General features: G+C 44.2%; 1 non-coding gene across 1 annotated transcript; it reads left to right on the top strand.

Annotated features, from left to right (window-relative positions):
- Window positions 1-2,670: 2,670 nt before the first annotated feature.
- LOC119927751 lies at window positions 2,671-2,808 on the top strand. The gene has a single exon (XR_005450726.1). It is a non-coding gene; the product is annotated as a small nucleolar RNA SNORA7 (small nucleolar RNA).
- Window positions 2,809-8,286: the final 5,478 nt, after the last annotated feature.

Genomic DNA, 8,286 nt, shown 5'->3' with positions numbered 1-8,286 from the left:
TCCTGTGGATTCCTTTAGCCAAGGAGATGAGCTCAAGGGAGGAAGAGTAAGAGTTACTCAGGAACCTGGATAATAATAATGATAGCATTTATTAAGCACTTACTATGTGAAAAGCACTGTTCTAAGCACTGGGGAGGTTGCAAGGTGATCAGGTTGTCCCACGGGGGGCTCACAGTCTTCATCCCCATTTTACAGATGAGGGAACTGAGGCTGAGAGAAGTTAAGTGACTTGCCCAAAGCCACACAGCTGACAACTGGCGGAGCCGGAATTTGAACCCATGACCTCTGACTCCAAAGCCCAGTCTCTTTCCACTAAGCCACGCTGATTCTCACAAGCATGGATGGGTATAGGATGCCTAAGGGGCATTTGATTGAAATATGGATGTGTCTGGACGCCCCTATCCGATCTTCCACCAAGTTGAAGGGGTTGATTTATAACCCACCAATTAACCCTATCCTCTGATTGCTTCCTGCAGACGGGCTCTGATTCACTTGAATCAAAAGGAAGCCCCATTCTCTCTGCCCTAGTTCCACTATTGTAATAATAATTATAATCATCATTATGGCATTTGTTAAGTGCTTAGTATGTGTACTAAGCACTGGGGTGAATATAAGTAAATTGGGTTGGACAGGGTCCCTGTCCCACGTGGGGCTCACAGTCTCAATCCCCATTTTCCAGATGAGGTAACTGAGGCCCAGAGAAGTGAAGCGACTAGCCCAAGAACACACAGCAGACAAATGGAAGAGCCAGGATTAGGACCTATGACTTCCTGGCTCCCAGGCCTGGGCTCTACCCACTAGGCCATGCTGCTTTCCATTGTCTATGAGATATTCTTAATACCAAATGGCAAGACAGGATTATCAGTAATGAGATCCTAGAATTTAGTCTCTTTGCTGGCACCAAGGCGATCTCAACCAAACACAATCCTAACAAGTACAGTATGTGAGAAGAGGTTATAGCAAGACCTAGATGGCTTGCTGAAATGAGATACAAAAAAACAGGGAGGTCAGGGCAGATATTTTAAGGACACGATGAAGCCTACCTTCAAGCCATGTGGCAGGGGAAAAGACTATAAGGAGACAAATTCATTCATTCATTCAATCGTATTTATTGAGCGCTTACTGTGCACAGAGCAATGTACTAAGTGCTTGGGAAGTACAAGTCGGCAACATATAGAGATGGTCCCTACCCAACAATGGGCTTACAGTCTAGAAGGGGGAGACAGACAACAAACAAAACATTTAGACAGGTGTCAAAATTGTCAGAATAAATAGAATTATAGCTATATGCACATCATTAACAAAATAAATAGAATAGTAAATATTTACAAGTAAAATAAAGAGAGTAATAAATCTGTACAAATATATACAAGTGCTGTGGGGAGGGGAAGGAGTTAGGGAAAGAGGGAAGGATGGGGAGGAGGAGAGGGATAAAGGGGCTCAGTCTGGGAAGGCCTCCTGGAGGAGGTGAGCCCTCAGTAGGGCTTCTAAGGGAGGAAGAGAGCTAGCTTGGCAAATATGTGGAGGGAGGGCATTCCAGGCCAGGGGAAGGGCGTGGGTCAGGGGTCGACGGCGGGACAGGCGAGAACGAGGCCCATTGAGGGGGTTAGTGGTGGCCGAGGAGCGGAGGGTGCGGGCTGGGCTGTAGAAGGAGAGAAGGGAGGTGAGGTAGGAGCGGGCGAGGTGATAGCCTTGAAGCCGAGAGTGAGAAGTTAGTGGGACAAATGTGACCCACAGATCAATCTGATGAGCATCGATCGAGAGAGAGGTTGTTCTCTGTGAGTAGAAGTTTTGTGAAGAGAAGGAAAAAAGGTGCCAGACTCCAAACAATGTTCAGACCTAAAATAGCAAGAGTAACAAGACAGAAAATGACTATTTTAATGACAAACAATGGCTCAATCGATCATATTTATTGAGCGTTTGCATGCTTAATGTGTGCAGAGCACTGTACTAAGCAATTAGGAGAGTACAAAGCAGCAGAGTTGGTAGATACATTCCCTGCCCACAAGAAGCTTAAAGTCTAAAGGAGGAGACAGATTTTAATAAAAATACACATTTTATGGAATGGAGAGTTGGCCACACCTGATAAACTTTTCAGCCCTCTCCAAATGCATGAATAAAATCTCATCATCAGAAGCATCCTTTAGCACAAAGCGGGGTTACATCCACTCTTATTTGTCTCCTGGTTGCTTTCCCTGTTTACCTTGCTTAAAAAATATTGTACTCTTCTTAGCATGGTACAAAGTTTGCAGGCCCGGCCTCTGTTGCTCTGAATAAAACAGTATATGAAAAAAGAGTATTTATCCAACAGGCTCCTTTAGAAGATTACTCCAATGGTATCAATTTCCCCATCCAAATCCTCTTTCATCCTCGCTCCAAAATCCCTAGCTTTTTAAACAGTTTCGACTATTTTCCTTTGCCATTCAGAGAATAGCATACCGTCTGAGCTGCAAACATACTGTGCCTGCCCCCCGCTGTTATGCGGAGTGCTAGTGTGCTTAGTGTTCAAAAATAGCTCCTTGGCTTGAGTTTGGGTCACTTGGCTCTTTGTCAAATTAAGCAGTCCTGCCAGGATTTAGTTAGCTTCCTTTGCTTAGAGCTATCTTAACCCAAAAATTTTGGTTGATCTCGATTTTGCATTTATAATATTCTAGTCCCTACCACCTCATCCCCCTCTCGGGGTTGCACCTGGAGAGTTTCCAGTACCCTACCAGCCTTGGCTACGGGAGGGAGAGTCAAGCAGAGGCCTACCCATTCCATGCCTAGCTTGGGCAGTGGCTAGCGAGTGGAAGGCAATCTGCTACAAGTCAAAACTCACCCATCATCATCATCATCATCAATCGTATTTATTGAGCGCTTACTATGTGCAGAGCACTGTACTAAGCGCTTGGGAAGTACAAATTGGCAACACATAGAGACAGTCCCTACCCAACAGTGGGCTCACAGTCTAAAAGTGGGCTCACAGTCTGCTGCTGCTGGGCAGCAGCAGCAGGAGACAGAGCGGAGGGCGGCGACTCAAGTTTACTGCGTGGAAAGTGGAAATGGTAAACCACTTTCGGATTTTGACCAAGGAAACTGTATGGATACACTACCAGAACGATTGCGGATGGAGAGCGGGACGTCCTGGGAGAGATGTGTCCGTGGTGTCGCTATGGGTCGGAAACGACTCGGCAAGACCAGGCGACCTCATCTGTTCAGCTGGTTTCTCCATTGAGAATATTAGAGGTTTAAATCAGTATGATTCTTAACATGCAATTTATAATATTCCCCCCTCCAAGAAATAGATTTATGAGCAATAGTTATTGGTTCTATCATTCGACTTAAGATACGGCCAGTCAATCAATAGTATTTACTGAGTGCTTACTCTGTACCACTGTATTAAATTTTGGGGAGAGTACAATAGAATTAATAGACATGATCCCGGCCCTCGGTGATCTTAAAATCTAGTAGGGGAAACAAACACTAGAATTGCAGGTAGGAGGAAGTAACAGAGTTAAATAATATGCAAATAAGTGCTGTGTAGAGAATGATGTCTAAGATATGTACCTAAATGCTTAATACCTAAATAGATATTTATATACCTAAATAGAGGATTCAATTGCATAGGAGCCAGGAATGGAGGACATTTATAGGGAGATGGGAGATGAATCAAGGAAGGCCTCCTGGAGGTGCTAAAATTAAATGACATTAAAAGATAAGAGTATTATCACTGGCACTATATGGATTTTGTATGTTAAACGTTTTTATACACGTCACAGTTTTCTGAACCTTGCCAGCCTTCTCGCCTGTTGCACTCCATGTCCCAGCCAGAACACATTTGGAAGGATGAGAAAGTACGATCGACACTACATAAATCACCAACACTGTAATCAATTCCTTCAGACAGGTTCTCCGCCTTGAAATCTCAAGACTGAGTCTCATCCATCGTTCTCAATTGTCGACTCTGTCATCGTTACCCCTTGCTTTTCCCATTGGTTTGATCTCTAAGAGGTACTAATAATTCAGTTCTCCCATAACACAGAATTCCACTACACATACTGGGCTGAGTAATAATAGTAATAATAATGTTGGTATTTGTGAAGCGCTTACTATGTACCAAGCACTGTTCTAAGCACTGGGGGGGAGATAAGGTAATGCTGTTAGTTCTGTCACCAGACCAGTTGGTTCTACCTTCACAACATCTCTAAAATGCTCTCTGCTTTCCATCCAAACTGCTACCACACCGAGCCAAGCATTTATCATATCTTCATCATACTGCATCAGCCTCCTCACTGACCTCCCTGCTTCTTCACCCCACACTCCAGTCCTTACCTCATTTTTCTGCCCTGATTATTTTCCTTAAAAAAGTTCAGTGTATGTCCCCCTAGTCCTCAAAAACCTCCAATGGTTGCCCAACTACCTCCATATCAAACAGAAACTCCTTACCATCAGTTTTAAGGTATTCAATCACCTCTCCCCCTACAGTTTACCTTGCTGATTTCGTTTTATAATCCCACACCCTTGGCTCCTCTAATGCCAACCCCTTCCTCACATCCTCCCTCTGGCCTGGAATTCTCTCCACCTTCATAATAAGGATAATGGCATTGATTAAGCGCTTACTATGTGCAGAGCACTGTTCTAAGCGCTGGGGAAGTTACAAGGTGATCAAGTTGTCCCACAGGGGGCTCACAGTCTTCATCCCCATTTTACAGATGAGGTAACTGAGGCTCAGAGAAGTGAAGTGACTTGCCCAAGGTCACACAGCTGACAATTGGCAGAGTCAGGATTTGAACCCATGACCTCTGACTCCAAAGCCTGTGCTCTTTTCCACTGAGCCATGCTGCTTCATAACCAACAGACCACCTCTCTCTTCACCTTCAAAGCAGTATGGCTCAATGGGAAGAGCATGGGCTTGGGAGTTGGAGGTCATGAGTTCAAATCCCGGCTCTGCCAGTTGTCAGCTGTGTGCCTTTGGGCAAGTCACTTAACTTCTCTGTGCCTCAGGTCCCTCATCTGTAAAATGGGGATTATTATTGTGAGCCCCACGTGGGACAACCTGATCACCTTGTATCCTCCCCAGTGCTTAGAACAGTGCTTTGCACATAGTAAGTGCTTAACAAATGCTATTATTATTATTATTATTATTACTAAAATCACATCTCCTCCAAAAGGCCTTCCCCAACTAAGCTCTCATTTCCCCTACTCACTCTTCCTTCTGTTTCACCTATGCACTTGGACCTATATCCTTTAAGCACGGGCTACTCACTCCCCTCAGCACTTGTGTACCTATCCCTATACCTTGTCATTTCTTCAGTCTGTTTTTATTTCAATACATCTCCCTCCCTATAATAATTCAAGTGCTTAGTACTGTGCTCTGCACACAATAAGCACTCAATAGATAATGACTGACTGAATGAATGAATAATAATAATAATGGTATTTGTTAAGCGCTTACTATGTGCCAAGCACCGTTCCGAGTGCTGGAGTAGATACAAGGTAATCAGGTTGTCCCACGTGGGGCTCACAGTCTTAATCCCCAATTTACAGATGAGGGAACTGAGGCACAGAGAATAATAATAATAATGGTGGCATTTATGAAGCGCTTACTGTGTTCAAAGCACTGTTCTGGGGAAAGCTGGGGAGGTTACATTAATAATAATAATGGCATTTGTTAAGCACTTGCTATGTGCAAAGCACTGTTCTAAGCGCTGGGGAGGTTACAAGGTAATCAGGTTGTCCCACGGGGGGCTCACAGTCAATCCCCATTTTACAGATGAGGTAACTGAGGCCCAGAGAAGTGAAGTGACTTGCCCAAAGTCACACAGCTGACAATTGGCAGAGCCGGGATTTGAACCCCTGACCACTGACTCCAAAGCCCATGCTCTTTCTACTGAGCCACGCTGTTTCTCTAGCCATGCTGCTTCTCTAGAGAAGTGAAGTGACTTGCCCAAAGTCACACAGCTGACAAGCAGCAGAGCCAGGATTAGAACCCATGACCTCTGACTCCCAAGCCCGGGCTTCTCGTGGATCATGTCTACCAACTCTAGTGTACTGTACTCTCCCAAGCGTTTAGTATAGTGCTCCTCACACAAAGAGCTTTCAATAATTTCCATGAATTGATTGACTGCTGAACATTCTCCCAGTGAGACATATCTATCTGCTAGAATGTGATGTGATCTTCAAACAATCAATCATATTTATTGAGTGTTTGCTGTGAGCAGAGCAATGTAACAAGTGCTTGGGAGGGTACAATGCAACAAAGTTGACAATAATAATAATAATAATGGCATTTGTTAAGTGCTTACTATGTGCAAAGCACTGTTCTAAGCACTGGGGGATACAAGGTGATCATGTTGTCCCACATGGGGCTCACAGTCTTAATCCCCATTTTACAGATGAGGTAACTGAGGCTCAGAGAAGTTAAGTTCATTCATTCATTCAATCGTATTTGTTGAGCGCTTACTGTGTGCAGAGCACTGTACTAAGCGCTTGGGAAGTACAAGTTGGCAACATATAGAGATGGTCCCTACCCAACAGCGGGCTCACAGTCTAGAAGGAGGAGACAGACAACAAAACAAAACATATTAACAAAATAAAATAAATAGAATAAATATGTACAAATAAAATAAATAAATAGAGTAATAAATACGTACAAACATGTATACATATATACAGGTGCTGTGGGTAGGGGAAGGAGGTAGCCCGCTGTTGGGTAGGGACCGTCTCTATATGTTGCCAACTTGTACTTCCCAAGCACTTAGTACACAGTAAGCGCTCAATAAATACAGTTAAATGAATGAATGAGGTAAGGTGGGGGGGATGGGGAGGGGGAAAGGAAGGAGGGGGCTCAGTCTGGGAAGGCCTCCAAGTTAAGTGACTTGCCCAAGGTCACACAGCAGACATGTGGTGGAGCTGGGATTCGAACCCATGACCTGTGACTCCAAAGCCCATGCTCTTTCCACCGAGCCACACTGATAGACAAGTTCCCTGCTCACAACGACCTTACAGTCTTACGATGTTGGAAAAAACAGATGGGTGCTTATACATGGTATCAGTCAAGCCACTTCTATACCGCAAGCTATTCATAGCGTGGTGTTTATCAAGAACATACCTTCCACATTATAGGAGGACTGAATAGACATTTGCTATATCCTGACTTCTGCTCCCCATTTTGCTCTGTTTATCCCAGGAACTTCTGTCTCTCTTTATCAAAAGGCTTTGACTATCGCTCGTCAGAGATTGTGCTCCATTTTCCCTTTCCATCTTAAACAGTTTCTTTGATAGAGGATATCTTTATAATATTTTCTGAGTTAAATATCCCTGAATTCTGATCTATCAATTAGATTTCAGCCTCAGTCTCAGCAAGAACTACTTACCACCGAGAGACTGACCTAGAAAAGCATGCTAAGGATCAATCCTGTCTTAATCTAATTATTCCTTTTCTTCTGGCTGTACTCCAAATAAACTCAGTCTCTCTACGGATCTGCTTCATTTCAACCTCCCCATCATCAGGTGATTAGTTAAATATAACAATCAATTAATCAGGGGTATTTATTGAGCACTTGCTGTGTGCGGAGCACTGTATGAAATGAAAATGATCAACCTAACCCACGCACTCCGCTCCTCCAACACCAGCCTACTCTCTTTACCTCGATTTCAGCTATCCCGCTGCCGACCCCTCACCTACGTTTTACTGAAATCCCCCCCCTTCGTATCTGACAGTTCACCCCTCTTCCCACCTCAAAACCCTCCTTAAATCACATCAGCAGAAGCAGCATGGCTCAGTGGAAAGAGCCCGGGCTTTGGAATCAGAGGCCATGGGTTCAAATCCCGGCTCTGCCAATTGTCAGCTGTGTGACTTTGGGCAAGTCACTTAACTTCTCTGGGCCTCAGTGGAAAATAAGGATTAAGACTGTGAGCCCTCTGTGGAACAACCTGATCACCTTGTAACCTCCCTAGCGCTTAGAACAGTGCTTTGCACATAGTAAGCGCTTAATAAATGCCATCATTTTTATTACATCTCCTCCAAGAGGCCTTCCCAAACAAAGCTCTTCAACTCCTGCATCCGCCTCCCTCTTTGTGTTACTATGCACTTAAGCACTTTGAAACTCACCCCCAACTCCACGGGACTTCTGTAAATATTGTTACACTCTACCCCAATCTATTTTATTTTCTATCTCTAACTGTAGACTGTATTCATTCATTCAATCGTATTTATTGAGCGCTTACTGTGTGCAGAGCACTGGACTAAGCGCTTGGGAGGTACAAGTTGGCAACAGATAGAGCCGGTCCCTACCCAACAGTGGG

The sequence above is a fragment of the Tachyglossus aculeatus genome, chromosome 4 (genome assembly GCF_015852505.1).
Source record: "Tachyglossus aculeatus isolate mTacAcu1 chromosome 4, mTacAcu1.pri, whole genome shotgun sequence".
Classification (NCBI taxonomy): domain Eukaryota; kingdom Metazoa; phylum Chordata; class Mammalia; order Monotremata; family Tachyglossidae; genus Tachyglossus; species Tachyglossus aculeatus.
Note: the sequence above shows the minus strand (reverse complement) of the source record. Positions and strands in the feature narration are given on the sequence as shown.